A 16,076-nucleotide genomic window follows, 5' to 3' on the forward strand; every position below is an offset into this window, starting at 1 on the left:
ACTGCTCCCGATGCCCTGGGGCTGGAGCTCCTCGATCGCTGCACTGCTCCCGTTGTCCTGGGGCCGGAGCCCCTCGACCGCTGCACTGCTCCCGTTGTCCTGGGGCCGGAGCCCCTCGATCGCTGCACTGCTCCCGATGTCCTGGGGCTGGAGCCCCTCGACCGCTGCACTGCTCTCGGTCTCCTGGTGCAGGTGTACAATCGTCCTGCACCTTCTCCTTTCCGCCCCGATTTTCTTCTTGTGGGGTTTCCCGTTCGCCTCATCCTCCGACGAGGAGAGGTTTCTCCCTTCTGTCAGGGAGAGAGACCGTTTTTTGGTGGTTTTTTTGGGCTTGCCATCCCTTTCTGGCCTCTGCTCCGTGTGCTGACCCTTCTGGTGTTTTTTGGATTTTACAGTAGTCCAAATTTGCTCTCCCCCCTCCTCCATCGACTCTCCCTCCTGGGCTTGGTGCTGGAGTTCTCCTGGCACTTGGGGGCTCGAGGTGGTTGAGGTGGTTGGGCTGTCCTCATCCCTGTTTCCCCTTTCTGCTGGGGACTTGGCAGTGGTAGTGGGTGTCTCACCTACCCTGGGGGTGCTGGAAGCCGCCCCTCTTGTTGCCTGTGCATATGTGCATGCTCTTTTTGGGCAGGCCCTGTAAAGGTGGCCTCCCTCCCCACACAGGTTACAGTTCTTGCTGGCTTGACAGTCCTTTGTCTCGTGGCCCTCCATTTTGCAGTTTTTGCAGACCACTGCATTGCATTGGGCCATCACATGTCCAGGCTTATTACACTTTCTGCAAACTCTGGGCTGCCCCACGTAAATTAAATATCCTCGGTTTCCTCCAATTGCGAAAACTGATGGAGGGTGGAGGAGAGTTCCCTCCCCGTCCACCCCCAGCCCCACCTTGACCCGCCGCCCGCTCGTCCAAATCCCATGCAGATCCCCCACGTCCACGCTGCCCACCGCTCCGTCGACGCAGCGAGCAAGGAAGGCGAGGACATCCACCACGGGCACATGTGGGCCAAACACATGGACCGTGATCGTCCCCTCCCCCCGGCTTGGGAGGGTGAAGAGTGGCCGCACCCCCAGCAACGACAGCGGAGCTCCACTCCCCCTCTCCCCGAAATCCTTTAGCAGTTTTTGCCATCCTGTCGGAAGCACAAATGTAACATCGAAATAGCCGTTACCCGGGAAGTCCTGGAGGCAGTAGATATCCCTGGGCTCGAACTTGCAGGTTTCCAGCAATACCTTTTTTACAAAGGTGTCCCGACTGAAGGGCATCCCCTCACTGAGATCCTTGACACTAATCCTCAGGGTATTGCGGATACCCTGTCCTCTAGTTCCCATTGCAGCTGCCATTGCTACGATTTTTTAAATCGTAATCTGCAGCTCCTGTCCTTAAAGGACCGCCAGGACTGTTCTAATAAGAACAGATCTCTTTCCCTGTTCTAATAAGAACAGACGCTCTTTATTTAGCTCTTTTACTGACTGATAAGAACAGATACTACACTTGATCTTAGCCAAAAGGCCGAGAAGCGATATGTTAATAGATATGTTAATAGACTTTCATAGGATGGAATCAATTACTGATCAAAGTCAATACTGGTCATCTTTATTTATCCATTTGAATGCATAGTTGACAGCAGGTGGGAATGCTGAACAAACATACCTGATATGATCCTTCTCTTTTTGCAAGTACTATATATCAGAAAATTCACTCAGAAACACTATATCTTTAATGATGGGAGGGGAAATTTCTTAAAAATGACACTAGGTTAAGACCAGGTTTTGAATAACTTAAATGTTAGCAGTAAAAGTGAAAAATGCTAAGAGTTTGATTTTGAGACACTTTTCAGCTGCTAAGAAATAAATCATTGATTTGGCCATGACCAATATGCTTTGATGTGTTCTGAAAATTTGGATGTTCATTTTCATAATTTCATAGATAATAAATATTTTAAGATAGAGAGAGATGATTACTACAAACCCACTGACACCCTTGGCTATCTGGACTACCATTCTTCCCACCCTGCATCCTGGGACCCTGCATCCCCAACTCCCGATTCCTCCGTCTACGCCGCATCTGCATCCAGGATGAGGTGTTCCAAACCAGGGCATCGGAGAACGGGGATTCTTTAGGGAATGGGGGTTCCCCTCTTCTCCTATAAACGAGGCACTCACCAGGGCCTCCTCTATATCCCGTAGCTCCGCTCTCGCTACTCACTCTCACATCCCCCTACTCGTAACAAGGGCAGAGTCCCCCTTGTCCTCATCCCCAGTCCAAGATGGCGGCGCTGCCTGAGCAGCTGCGGCTCGCCTGCAGTCCGTTTGTTTTTTCTTTTTTTGTTTGTTCTTTTGTCCTGTTTTAGTTAATTTTTGGTTTTATTTTTATTTTATTATGTTGTGTATGGATGTGGGGGGGGGGGGGGGAGAAACGTGTTTTTGGTCTCTTCCTTCAGGGGGATACGACTTCTCTTGTCGTATCCCCCGTGTCCGTCTCCATCTGCACCGAGGCCTAATGGCGGAGCTGGCAGCCCCGGAGCTGGGGCAGCGTTCCAGCGGCAACATCGGAGCTGTGGCGTTCCGGTGGCAAAGGCAGCGGCGACCCGGCATCGGAGTGTGGCGTTCCGGCGGCAGTGGCGACCCGACAACGGAGCTGTGGCGTTCCGACGGCAGCGGCGACCCGACAACGGAGCTGTGGCGTTCGGGCGGCAGCGGTGACCCGACATCGGAACTGTGACATTCCGGCGGCAGTGGCGACCTGACAACGGAGCTGTGGCGTTCCGGCGGCAGCGGCGACCCGACAACGGAGCTGTGGCATTCCGACGGCAGCGGCGACCCGACAACGGAGCTGTGGCGTTCCGACGGCAGCGGCGACCCGACAACGGAGCTGTGGCGTTCCGGCGGCAGCGGCGACCTGACCTCGGAGGATCGGCCACGGGCCCGGTGGACGACAGCGTCGGGAGCTCACAGTTCGCCTCGGAGCAGAGGGAGAACAAGGAGGGAAGAGACAAGGACTTTAAGATTTTTGCCTTCCATCACAGTGAGGAGGTGCCTGGTGAACTCACTGTGGTGGATGTTAAATTTGTGTTTATTGTGTGTTTTTGTCATTTTTATTATATGTATGACTGCAAGGCAACGAAATTTCGTTCAGACCGAAAGGTCTGAATGACAATAAAGGCTACTTTACTTTATCTTCCACTCTACCAGCCGTCGCATACAACAAATAATCCTCCAACATTTTCGCCACCTCCAACGGGATCCCACCACTGGCCACATCTTCCCATCTCCTCCCCTTTCTGCTTTCTGCAGAGACCACTCCCTCCGAAACTCCCTGGTCAATTCGTCCCTTCCCACCGTAACCACCCCCTCCCCTGGTACTTTCCCTTGTAACCGCAGGAAATGCTACACTTGTCGCTTTACCTACCCCTTCAACTCCATCCAAGGACCCAAGCAATCTTTCTGGGTGAGGCAGAGGTTCACCTGCACCTCCTCCAACCTCATCTATTGCATCCGCTGCTCTAGGTGTCAACTGCTCTACATCAGTGAGACCAAGTGCAGGCTTGGTGATCGCTTCGCTGAACAGCTCCGCTCAGTTCGCAATAACCAACCTGGTCTCCTGGTGGCTCAGTACTTCGACTGCCCCTCCCATCCCGAATCCGACCTTTCTGTCCTGGGCCTCCTCCATGGCCAGAGTGAGGTCCACCGCAAATTGGAGGAGCAGCATCTCATATTTTGCTTGGGTAGTTTACACCCCAGCGGTATGAACATTGACCTCTCCAATTTCAGGTAGTCCTTGCTTTCTCCCTCCTTCCCCTCCCCTTCCCACCTCTCCCACAGCCTACTGTCTCCGCCTCTTCCTTTCTTTTTACTGTCTCCCCCCCCCCTGACATCAGTCTGAAGAAGGGTCTCGACCCGCCTATTCCTTCACTCCATAGATGCTGTCTCACCCGCTGAGTTTCTCCAGCATTTTTGCCTACCTTCACCTTTTCCAGCATCTGTAGTTCTTTCTTAAACAATTCATTTTACCACTTCTGAGTAACTGGGATCACGGAGTAGACAATTTATGCTTTGTAACTATCCCCTCCTCGTTCCACTTCTATGATAAAATATTTTTTTTAGTCATCCACGACTACATTTTTCAGGAGTTGCTACAATTTATGGTACATGGGACAGATTACTCCAGTTCAGAGTGGCTCTCCTTATTCAGTGCTGCAGATTATTTAGTATAGTGTGCTGCTTAAAAATGCACTCCACTTACTAATTAAATAAATGTAGTCTGCCATTCTGAAACAGATCAAAATACTGCTCAAGTAACAAAACTTGGCAGAGTAGGCATTTTGGTGTGAAGTATGTCATTAAACTGGAGAGGGTGCCAATAAGGTTTACAAAGATGTTACTGGATTTGGAGGGTTTGAGTTATAAGAAGAGGCTGGATCTTTTTTTCCCTGGATTGTCGTAAGTTGAAAGTGACTTTACAGAAGGTTTGAAAGCATGAAAGGTACAGATACGGTGAATAGCCAGTCTTTTCACTGTGGGGAGTCTAAAACTGAGGGCATAGTTTAAGCAAAAAACAAAACTGCTGGACGATCTCAGCAGATCAGGGAGAATCTGTGGAGAGAAATGTACAAAAGATGTTGTGGGATAGGACCCATATTCAGACTGGACATGGGCCAGGCACAGGTTCGTGGGACTTCCTTGGTGAGGCAACTTGGCTGGCAAGAATGGGTTGGACCAAAGGGCCTGTTTTCATGCTGCATAGGCCATGTCTCCATGAATTCATGTACTACTCTGGAAGATGAGAGCAGATAGACTAACATACAAGTTAAGAGTATGACAAGGCCACTGGACCCTTGGAGCCAACTTTGGCAATTAAAAAATTCATGGCTCATCTGACTGTAATCTCACCTTAATGGTGAGCTTTCACCTGCTTTCCTATCAAGTCTATCTACCTACTGTCCTTTGAGAAAGAGATTTCCAAAAATACTCAAACCTGAAAGAAAAAAATAGCTTCAACTGACCAAGTTTACTAACTGAGGTAACTACACTTACTAGCACTTGGTAACATTTCCAATCCAAGTTCCTTTCAAATGCCAAAACTGTATTTGCCTCAACGGTTCATCTGGCAACTCATTCAATATGTGAGTGACTCTGCCTCTCAGAGCCCTTTTCAGTAAGGAAATTAATAATGTGCCCAGTACTTCAGATATGGCCTTAATAACTCCCCATATTTCTGAAAGCTTAGCCTTCATACTCTGTATTCATTTTCCCTAGCAATGAACAATGTGCCTGTACTAGTCTTCAGCCCATCAACTGCAAGAACAACCAGATCACACAGCGCCCTCCACTTTTTAATACAGTTGTTGTTGTTGTTTTATCCTGTCAAAATGGCCAATGTCATATTTCCCTTCTTTATGCTCCATTTGCCAGATCTCTGCCGCTCACATCAGTGGTCTATATCTTTTTGTTGCCTCCTTCCCTGCTGACAACTTTTACTCCTCATTATCTTTGAGCCATCAGCAAACTTCGCAATCATACCTTTGATGACTTCAAAGTCATTTGTGCAAAGGCACACCATTGGTGACATGTTGCCAAAAAAGAAAAAGATCCATTTATGCCTATCCTCTGTTTCTGACAGCCAGCCAATCTTCTATCCATAATAATACGTTACTTCCGGCATCTTGAGCTTTTACCTTGTCCTTTTTCATACCTCCTGGAATTTCAAGGTCCTGTTCTATTCACATGATGTGATATTCAATCAAAGAATAAATTTGTAGAACATTATTTCCAATTGTCTTTTTTCAATTAGTTCACATTGTTCACATTGACTTTGCCTAATTATTTTGCCAGATAATGCATTTTCAGCCAACGTCCGTAATTTTGTGCTTGTGACTTCCATCCCTGATTGAAGAAATTTAAGGAATCCCTCTGTGTTGCATTATTAGCGGGAACAATTCCACCTTTTGCCAACTTCCTGTCCTAAAATAGCACGTATTTTTTTAATATTCAGGTCCCAATTTTTTATCTATCTCATGTCTAACAAACCCTATATATTTATTTGTATTCTCAGTTCATTTGTTTGGTTTCAAATGCTCCATACATTTTGACAGAGCCTTTACTTTGTCTTTTTACTATTTCTGCAGACTTATCTCTAGCCAATCCCGACTTATCTTACATTTGAGATCCTTTCCGACACAGTCTGTTTCCCCACACATTTTCCATATAACTCTCTCTCTGGCCTCATCTCTGCCTTTTAATTTACCACATCTTTTGCACTGGGCTCTCTTGCCCCCCAACAGTTCGGATTAAAATCCTATGTCCCTAGTTGTACAGCTTGTTTAAACCTAGTTCAACGTTATCGGGTGGAGCCGCACGCGGCAGCCTCACCAGCAGTCTGTCCGGCCTTTCACCCCTTTTGTTATTTTTAGTCTGTTTAACAGTATGTTCCTGGAGGTTTCTTCGTCTTTTTTATGTGGGGGAGGTGGGGAGTGGAAGGGGGAAACCATTTCCCAGTCACTTCCTGGTCGGGATGTGTCTATTCTCCGAGCCGCATCTTCGCCTCCCCCCCCCCTCCCCGTCACGGCCTACCATCTGGATTGGCGCGGCCTTTCCTGCCGGAGACTGGCCAGAGCTTCAGCGGCAGCACAGCACTGATTTGCCATCGCGGAGTGGTGGAGCTCCGGAGTGTTGGGCCAGCTGACGTGGAGCTGTGGTTTGCTGAGCTTCCAGCCGCAGGCAGTGCTGACTTTAACATCGCGGAGTCCTGGGATCCTTTGCCGGGGATCACCAATGTTGGAGCTCCGTCCGGCTTGGCCTGTGAACTTCTGGAGCCATGGTCTCCGGTAGGAAGCGGCTGAATCGGAAACTCCAAGCCGCTGAGAGGGTTCTTCCGTTCCGACGTCAGAGTTCCGGCAAGAGGGCCTGAACATCGGGCCGCCCGTAGCAGCAACTGCGGAGGGCTCAAAAGCCCCGACCACGACCACGGGTGAACAAAGAGGAAGATGACTGAACTTTATTGCCTTCCCTCACAGTGGGTACGTTGCTTCCGCTGTGTGGGGGTGTTTATGTTAAACTTATCGTGTATTGTGTTCTATTTATTGTATGGCTGTATGGTACCTCAAATCTCACTGTACCAATTGGTGCATGTGACAATAAATGTAACTTGAACTTGAACTTCCAAAAGTGTTGAGATGCACAGCCAAAATATACAGCTCCTACTTACCCCAGTACTGGTGCTACGTGCCCAATGAACTGGAACTCATTTCAACTGCATCAATATTTGCCACACATTCTTTTATCTAATCTTATTTGCCCTAGACTCAACTTTCACTTGGCTAAGGTAATAACGCAGACCAATACCTTTAAGCTTACTTAATTTGCCACCGAACACATCCTATTGACTAAACAGAACTGTATCCTTTGTGCTGTGGATGTTGTTATTACCTACGTGTCATTACCACACTACCACATGTCACCTCACAACACAGTAATAGTGGTATTGATTTATTATTATTGTCACAAGTATCAAGAAACAGTGAAAAACTTTGTTTGCATGCAATCCAGTCAAATCATATTACAGATGAACACAACCAAGCTCCATACAAGTACAACAGGGTACTGCAAAGAGAAAAACATCAGAGCACAGAACATATTGCTACAGCTACAGAGAAAGTGCAGAGACAAAATAAGTTCAAGGGCCGCAATGAGATAGGTTGGAGATCGGGACTTCACCCGTAGCTTGTGGAACAACGACCCTGTAGTCTGATAACAGCGGGGAAGAAGCTGTCCTTCTGCTATTCTAGATGCAAATGCAAAATAGGTTGCTCTCCTATGACTGAGCAGATAGACAAACACTCAAGTACAGAATGGATGGAAACTATAAGCAGAATAGTGATAATAGATTTCACACTTCTAACTGGAAGTCTTTTCAGAAAGTGTGATCATTTGTGACATGTGGGTTCCTTCTGATCATAACTGCTGCTGTACATTGTCAGACCTTGCTCGCATTACCAATTGCCCACACTGACTTCACAAAAGCAGTTATAACCCAAAAGATAAATCAAGTGAATTCACTCATGTTTGTCAGAAGGAAAATCTATTTTATATAAGCAAAAACCTTGTCCCTGTCACCACTAATGCAGTTTATCATAAAAGATGGGAACAAAGTGCAAAGTCATTTTTCTGAGGCCAGCATGGTCCATCCTTTTCCTATTTCCAGATGACAGTGGAGGCCACCTATTGCCCCATCGGCCCTATGCCAGTTCTCAAAGCAAACTCAATCATTTGCCCCTTATAATGGATGGGATTTATATAGCGCCTTTCTGATACTCAAGGCGCTTTACATCGCATTATTCATTCACTATTCAGTCACACTCGGTGGTGGTAAGCTACTTCTGTAGCCATAGCTGCCCTGGGGCAGACTGACGGAAGTGTGGCTGCCAATCTGCGCCTACGGCCCCTCCGACCACCACCAATCACTCACACACATTCACACACAGGCAAAGGTGGGTGAAGTGTCTTGCCCAAGGACACAACGACAGTATGCACTCCAAGCGGGATTCGAACCGGCTACCTTCCGGTTGCCAGCCGAACACTTAGCCCATTGTGCCATCTGTCGTCCCAATATGCACATTATGCACATTAATTGCTTGCATTCTCCCACCAGCTGTCCATATCAGGAAGTAAATCTCAGAAATTAACCTACCAACAAATATGGGAGAACCCAGAGTGTACAAGGAAAACCCATGCATTCATAAGTAGAGCATCCACAAAAATAGCGCTTGAGTGGGAAATTAAATCCAGATCACTGTGGTGGTGAAACAACTGCACTACACACAGTGCCTCCCTTTCTTTCATCAGAACTAATTAGCTGTATTTGAATCCAGAACTGCTACAAACTACTGGATTTATATTTTGATTTTAACAGTGCAAAATGGTCCAAAACACTTTAGTGGAGTGTTTGTAAAACACAATGGAAGTGAAGTGCATCCGATGTTTGGGTAGGAATCTGATCAGAATGATAGTTTTATGTAGAATTTAAAAGGAAGAAAGTACAGTAAGATAGTGTGCTTCATAGCCAAAACAAATATTGAAACAGGGATGCCATGGTAACAAGGCATGGTTGAGGGTTTCAGCACCAGATAAGATGCGACAGAAGCAATGAAAGGTAAAAAGATGGAATTATCATTTTATGTGTACTGCAACAAGGTGCTCCATGTAAAACAATTTAGTTGCGTCCATTGGCACATCTTGAGACCACGAAACACTCTTTTCATTCACGTTTTGGAAAAGGAAGTTTAAGGAGTGATAGTTGCCAGGATTAGAGAGATCACTAATGCTTTATTTTTAAAAAGGTGAATTGAGATTTAATAGGAATGGGCAGCACACCCAAGTCGAGAAAACCATCCGCAATATCAGCTTTCAAACAGGACAAAAAAAATAATCGGGTGGGTTAGCAGCTTAGTAAAGATAGAGTTAACATAATAGAAAGTCAGCTTAAAAAGGACAGCAGGAAAAGATGTCATGACCAAACTTACAAATTCTGATTTCTCAAGATATTCACAGGGAACACTCCATGAAACAGCAAACTCCGTCCTTTGTTCCCGATACAAACGGATGCCTTGGTTACAACAGATTTTGTCTGCTATTATCGAATTCTGTTATTAAGAGGTCCGTAATAACAAGGGTAAACTGCATGCACAATATTCCAAATGTGGCTTTATCAACCTCCTGTACAGCTCATTCCAGAATTTAATTCATCCACTGTTGATCTTCCTTGACACACTCTAAACCTTTCTTTTTTTTAAGACATTTCTGAGAATATCAGTTTGCCCAAGCTTTTGAAGAAATGCCACAAGTTGCTTCATAATAACCCTTAGTACCTTGATCCATTTCTGTTCTCTTAAAATTGCTACATAAATGACAGGTGTTGTCATCCTGTCAGCTGCAACTTCATTTTGCTTTAACTCAGAGCCAATTACTTCCCAACATCTCCAACAAGCCTACATCTTTACAACCCTACTTTCGGAATAAATGATCCAAGATAATTTTACATTACGAGTTACTTTTACATCTTGAGATGTACTTAAAGTGAAGCTTTCCAAATATTTTTTAATGTCTGGCTTATCAAAATACCATTCATTTAATTATCAAAATACCATTAATTTAAAAGCTTATATTGAATTATAAGCAAGATCTGCTTTATACTGTAACCATTAGAGTCTATTTTTTATTCTTGTTTAAAATTTGGTGGCAGAGGCATATTCTTGGCTCTCAAAATGGCTTCTAAGAAAGAATGCCTGCGTTAAATTCTGCATGTAGATTTAAAATATCCCAGAACCCAATTGGACAGGTACTTGGACAAGAACTGTTTAGATGTATATGGGCCAAATGCAGGCAAATAGGATTAGCTTAGATGGGGCATCTTGGCCGGCATGGACAAGTTGGGCCGAAGTGCCTGGCTCTGTGCTGTATGACACGATGACTAACGGCGCAATGAGATTAAATTTAGCATGTTAGGTCTATTCAATAAATTGCTCAGGAGTAACATAGAAACATAGAAAATAGGTGCAGGAGTAGGCCATTCGGCCCTTCGAGCCTGCACCGCCATTCAATATGATCATGGCTGATCATCCAACTCAGTATCCTGTACTAATCCAAACTCTCAGTTATTTTTAGTAGAGGTTTCCTCAATGTGACATCAGATCAAATTCATGCACGATGAGTTGGCTCAATACATGTGTTAAGGCTTGAAGTGGCAGAAAGTGAAGAATATGGAGAGTTGGACCTTTTCTTGTTGCTTCCAGTAATTGAAGCAAGATATTTCCCCTATCTAGTCTACAAGCATCGATATTCTCGCTCATTTGCTTTTCCACACCATTAAGTTGCCAATCAGATGCTGGGATACAGGATAATATATTCTGTTTAGCAACGCTTGCTTTCACTGGGATCATTTGTTCTATTCAAATAAGGCCAAATTTCCGTACACGTTAGGAGTTTTTAAACTTGTATAATCAATCTAACTTAAAAATGTTTTAATCAAAAGCGAAAGCAAAACCCAGTTCAGCCAACTCTAGTTTGTTTCAGAGAATTGCACGCCTAAGGATACGGTATGATTTGATTCCAGCCATCTCAAAAATAAAATTACTGCACTCTAGGTATAAGCATGTGGACATAGGCATGAAGGAGCCTACAAAGAAGAAGATTTCCTCCTTTTCACCAAACTCACACAACCCTTTAGAGCTCTCTTGGAGTTAATTTATTTTGTGAAAACGCTCCAGCTTTAATCTCCTTTCTACAGAATGCTGCCTTGATTTCCCAGGATTTGGGCATATTACTGCAGGAACAAAGCTAATCCAAGCCTTCACATTCACTGCAATATTTTAAGATTACTTCTACTGTCAATCAACTGACTATATACTGGAGACGAGAAAGATTTTTTCATGAAAATATGCAATTAAATAGGTGACGGAGACGTTGATTCTATATTCAAAACTCTGCTCTGAAGCAAACTAGATATGCACCATCTGCATAGTAAATCAGTACTTCAAAGGCCCCATTTGACATTTTCAATTTTCAAACAGGTAACCATTAAAATTAACTGCTTTTTCCTGTATCGCAAGCTGTATGAATTTGAACGTCAAATGTTTATTCCTTTTTAAATGGTGTTCAGCTACTTTATTTTAAAAGTTAAAAGATAGATTTTATATGTATTGTCAGTTTTAGTTCTTCTGAACTGACCAATTGTTTTCTGTTTTTTCTCCCAGATTTACAGTACTTGCAGCAATTTGCTTTTTGTTCATATTGGGGGATGGGGGCAGGGAGAAGTCACTCGCTGCCAAATTTAGTCTGTCACTTTCATGTAACAAATAAAGACTGGATATCAGTTGGTGTGCAGAGTTCACGAATGTTCCAAGTCAAATGCCTGCTATTCACCACAATGATCTAAACACCCTTGTCTAAAATGCATATTGTGCCTTTTCTACATGCAAACTTCTGAGTGGACCACCTCTGAGAGAGATGTCAAAATAAAAAAAGTAGATTGCCACTGAAACTTCAAACCCAGTTGGACCAATACCCATTTTTGAATTCACAGGCCATTGTTGGTTATGCTTTCCAATTGATGGCTTCCAACTGTTTGCCCTAAACGTTTCTGAGAACTTTTTGTATCATCAACAGCCTAAATTTCAACTGTGTTTTATAAGCTATCAAGTATCATAGAAAGTAGGTGCAGCAATAGGCCTTTTGGCCCTTTGAGCCAGCACCACCATTCAATATGATCATGGCTGATCATCCAAAATCAGTACCCTCTTCCTGTTTTCTCTCTATATCCCTTGATTCTGTTAGCCCTAAGAGCTATATCTACCTCTCTCTTGAAAGCATCCAGTGAATTGATCAGTATCACATAACTAATGTTTGCAGCTCACCGATCAGATGCAAATTAGGCTTAAGTTCTGCATTAAATTCCTTGAACCTGAAATCTTATGTCAACTGTTCCCCATCACCCTCAATTCCATTATATATCGAAATCCACATCCTTAAATATTTCTATAAGATCAGCAAAATTATGTACAATTGCAAACACATTTGGCATGAGTACTTTAGGGATCACAGTTACGAGTTTAAGTAACTCAGCGGGTTAGACAGCATCTCTGGGGAAAAGGAATAGGTGACGTTTCGTGTCGACACTTCTTCAGACAGAGTCACGGGAAAGGGAAATGTGAGATATCGACGGTGATGTAGGACATAGAACAAATGAATGAAAGATATTCAAAAAAGTAATGATGATAAAGGAAACAGGCCCTTTATGATGTATTGATGTTATGATGTAATGATTTATGATGTATTGATGTTATGATGCAATGATTTATGATGTATTGATGATAAAGGAAACACAGCTAACAATGGCCATTTCCTTTATCATCATTACTTTCTTGCATATCTTTCATTAATTTGTTCTGTATCTCTCTACATTACCGTCTATATCTCTCGTTTTCTTTTCCGCGACTCTCAGTCTGAAGAAGGGTCTCGTACCGAAATGTCACCTATTCCTTTTCTCCAGAGATGCTATCTGACCCGTTGAGTTACTCCAGCTTTTTGTGTCTATCTGCGGTTTAAACCAGCATTTGCAGTTCCTTCCTACACATAGTTACATGTTTAGTTTAGATTAGAAATACAGTGCGGGAACACGCCCTTCGGCCCACTGAGACCACGCCAACCAGCGTTCCCCGCACATTAATATTATCCTACATACACCAGGGACAATTTACAATTTTACCAAGCCAATTAGTCTACAAACCTATACGTTTTTGGAATGTGGGAGGTAACCGGAACATCCGGAGAAAATTCATGCAGGTCATGGGAAGAACGTACAAACTCCGTACAGACAGCACTCATAGTCAGAATTGATCCCCGGTCTTTGGCACTGTAATGCAGCAACTCTACCACTATGCCATCATGCCGCCTCAGTTCATAAACATTTGTACATTTGTTTGTCTTTTAACAACCTTGGTACTTTACTGGGAAGTAAAAATGAAAGACATCTTTGAAATGTGTGCAAAAATAAAAATCAGATCACCCCATAAACAGAGAGGTCCAAACCTTTCTGGGAAAAGATTAACGGCAGAATTCATGATCAATGTTTTACCAACTAGCAAGTTCAAGCAATTAAAAGGCCTGGCCCACTTGGGCATCATATGCGCGTCATTTACGTGACATGCTAAAAATTGGTTGGCGCGTCGTGATGCGCGCAAGTCACATGGTGAGGCGTGGTGGCCCAGGATTTTGTGAGGCTCAAAATCCTTGTGCGCCACCTGCGTGACCTAGCCCTTGTGCACGCTGACGTACTGACGGCGTACGTGTAGCGCGTGTTAACACGTGGTTACGCACGGTGACGCACGAATGTAGCCTATGCAAATTTGTTATGCGTCACCAATGTCCATAACCATGCGCCGCCCGTACGCCATCAGCGCGCCATTTGCCCATCATTTTAGTGCCTCACCACGTGACCGCCCAGGTATAAAGTACGTGTAGTTTTGAAAAAATGTCACCATAGTATCTTTGATTTTCACTGGGAAAATCCTTGCCACGGAGATCGGACTAGGTACGAACAACACCGCAAATGGCTCCCAAAAGGGGCAGGGTCCTCAGGGGCACTTGGCGCGCAACTGTAGTTCTGCTAGACGATTTTTGCGCTACTGTCGCGCTTCAGTCCCTACCGGCCTGTCGAGCAAATGACACGCAAATGGAGCCCAAATGGGACAGGCCCTTTAGTATTCAGGCATAAACTGGAAATTTAAAGACTTGCGAATTGATCCCACAGAGCTTTGCATAAACAACATTTTGTCATTATTTTCCCCCATTATTTTTCAAAACTTCTTTCAAAGCTTTGTGCATTGATATCTATTCCACAATGTAACAACTGGTCATACAAGGCTATCAATATCGTTGAGAAAGAGAATGATTTATATAAACCAAATTTATTTCTTGTAGCAAATCTCTGCTTCAATATAGGCAACCTCTGCATTAGTGTTCATAAAAAAAAACACTATCCATCACAACTTCTGTAACACAAACCCCATTTTCCCAATGCTATAGGTAGAGAGGTGTTCCTATGGGATATTTTCTCCGATATTAAACCATGTTATTGGCGATGACAAAGTGACCCACCGCTGTTACATAACAGCAGAGGCCAACATTAGACTGGGGATCAACAAAGTTCATATAGCTACTCAGTACTATGGGGAAATCATATTAGGGTACAGTGTCATTGGATCAATTGGGTTGGCAGTCACAACCGTGTCCCTCCTTTGCCACACATGAATATGCAGGAAATGGTGGAATATGGATCATGTGCAGGCAGAGGGAATTAGTTTAATTTGGCATCATGTTTGGCACAGACATTGTATGCTGAAAGGCCTGTTCGCATGCTGTACTATTCTAAATTCTATGTTCCCAGTACCAGGGCTGCCAACTCTCATGCTTTGAGCATGAGAATAATGCATTTCGACAAATTCTCACGCTCTCACACTGATCACAAATTTCTCACGCTCTGTCGTGAGAAATTCTGTGATCAACGAAAATTTCAAAACTCATATAAACTGCATGGGCCGCGGGTGTTGGAGAGCCAGGCTGAGGGAGGGATGGAGCGGCGGGGACAGATGCGGGGAGCGGGGACTGGCGAGTGTTTGCGGGGCTGGCGAGTCGCTCGCTGCAGCTCCAGCCATGGAGCAGCCTCAGTGCAAGAGTCCCGGGCCGTCGGAGGCGTTCCGCCACTGCCATGAGATTCTCTGTGCCGAAGGGAGGGGGAGAGAGAGAGGGCAAGGAGACAGGGAGACCGGGGGAAGAGATAAAGAGGGGGTGAGAGGAGAGAGAGGGGGAGAGACAGAGAGGGAGAGAATGGAGAGAGAGAGAGAGAGAAGGGAGAAAGAGAAGAGAGAGAGGGGGAGAGAGGTTGGGGAGAGTGGGAGAGGGAGAGTGGGAGAGAGAGAGGGGGAGAGAGGGGGTGATAGAGAGGGGGGCGAGACGGAGGGGGAGAGAGGGGGGGAGGGGGCGAGAGAGTGGGGAGAGAGAGGGGGGAGAGAGGGAGGAGAGAGGGAGGAGAGAGGGAGGAGAGAGAAGGGGAGAGGGAGGGGGCAGAGAGGGGGAAGAGAGGGGTGGTAAAAGAGAGAGGGGGAAGAGGGAGAGAGGGAAAAGAGGGAGAGGGGGAAAGAGAAACAGGGAAAGAGAGAGAGAGAAAGAGAGGGGGGAACAAAGAGAAAGAGATAGAGATAAAGATAAAGGAGAAAGAGAGAGGGGAGAGAGAGCAAGGGGGATAGTGAGGTGGGAGGGAGAAATGGGGGAGAGATGGATGGGGGGGAGAGGGGTGAGAGAGGAGGAGAAAGGAGAGAGCGAGGGGAGAAAGAAAGGTGAGAGAGAGAGAGAGAGGGGAGAGTGTGTGGAGAGCGAGAGAGCGAGAGGGGGGAGAGAGAGGGGGGTAGAGAGGGAGGGAGAAAGAGAGAGAGGGAGAGAGTGAGAGAGAGGGAGAGGGGGAAGAGAGGGGGAGAGTGAGGTGGGAAGGAGAAGGGGAAGGGAGAGAGGGGGAAGAGAGAGAGGGGGAG

General features: G+C 45.3%; 1 protein-coding gene and 1 non-coding gene across 12 annotated transcripts in view; both read right to left on the reverse strand.

Moving 5' to 3' along the window:
* The window catches only part of ptprk (protein tyrosine phosphatase receptor type K), a 575,861-nt gene that overhangs the window by 422,813 nt on the left and 136,972 nt on the right, over positions 1–16,076 (reverse strand). The window lies entirely within an intron of this gene.
* On the reverse strand, positions 1,324–1,519 carry LOC116973863. The gene has a single exon (XR_004412156.1). It is a non-coding gene; the product is annotated as a U2 spliceosomal RNA (small nuclear RNA).

This window comes from Amblyraja radiata, chromosome 5 (genome assembly GCF_010909765.2).
Source record: "Amblyraja radiata isolate CabotCenter1 chromosome 5, sAmbRad1.1.pri, whole genome shotgun sequence".
Classification (NCBI taxonomy): domain Eukaryota; kingdom Metazoa; phylum Chordata; class Chondrichthyes; order Rajiformes; family Rajidae; genus Amblyraja; species Amblyraja radiata.